Source organism: Schistocerca nitens, chromosome 4 (assembly GCF_023898315.1).
Source record: "Schistocerca nitens isolate TAMUIC-IGC-003100 chromosome 4, iqSchNite1.1, whole genome shotgun sequence".
Classification (NCBI taxonomy): domain Eukaryota; kingdom Metazoa; phylum Arthropoda; class Insecta; order Orthoptera; family Acrididae; genus Schistocerca; species Schistocerca nitens.
The window spans coordinates 695,515,304-695,516,106 of NC_064617.1; the positions used below are offsets into that span (position 1 = coordinate 695,515,304).

At 44.0% G+C, this 803-nt stretch overlaps 2 non-coding genes across 2 annotated transcripts; one reads left to right on the plus strand and one right to left on the minus strand.

Moving 5' to 3' along the window:
* Positions 1 to 206: 206 nt before the first annotated feature.
* Positions 207 to 281, minus strand: Trnas-cga (transfer RNA serine (anticodon CGA)). The gene has a single exon. It is a non-coding gene; the product is annotated as a tRNA-Ser (tRNA).
* Positions 282 to 467: 186 nt separating this feature from the next.
* Positions 468 to 542, plus strand: Trnas-cga (transfer RNA serine (anticodon CGA)). The gene has a single exon. It is a non-coding gene; the product is annotated as a tRNA-Ser (tRNA).
* Positions 543 to 803: the final 261 nt, after the last annotated feature.

The window sequence follows — 803 nt, forward strand, 5'->3', positions numbered from 1 at the left end:
ACTGATGACCTCAGAAGTTAAGTCGCATAGTGCTCAGAGCCATTTGAATACGTAGCAGTTGTTTCATTGGGACACAAAAGAAATCAACTAATTTGGTATATAGACGTTTCTGGCATGCTGACATTGCTATGAAGTTTCCAGAATGAGATTTTCACTCTGCAGCGGAGTGTGCGCTGATATGAAACTTCCTGGCAGATAAAAACTGTGTGCCGGGCCGAGACTCGAACTCGGGACCTTTGCCTTTCGCGGGCAAGTGCTCTACCAACTGAGCTACCCAAGCACGACTCACGCTCCGTCCTCACAGATTTACTTCTGCCAGTACCTCGTCTCCTACCTTCCAAACTTAACAGAAGCTCTTCTGCGAACCTTGTAGTTCTGCAAGGTTCGTAGAAGAGCATCTGTTAAGTTTGGAAGGTAGAAGACGAGGTACTGGCAGAAGTAAAGTTGTGAGAACGGGGCGTGAGTCGTGCTTGGGTAGCTCAGTTGGTAGAGCACTTGCCCGCGAAAGGCAAAGGTCCCGAGTTCGAGTCTCGGCCCGGCACACAGTTTTGATCTGCCAGGAAGTTTCATTGCTATGAAGCTTCTTAAATAAGGACAGAAAGCCCTCATGGCGAAGTTGTGATTTCGAAATGTGCCTTGACGCATTAAAAATACTATACAGGTAGGAGACGGAATTTATTATTAAGTTTTACAAATATATAACTCACTGCAGTGACCTGATAATGTATTTAAATCTTCTAAATAAGTGTATTTGAAGACGCTGAAAGATAGACATTACAATGTCTCTGATTTTCAATGAAATA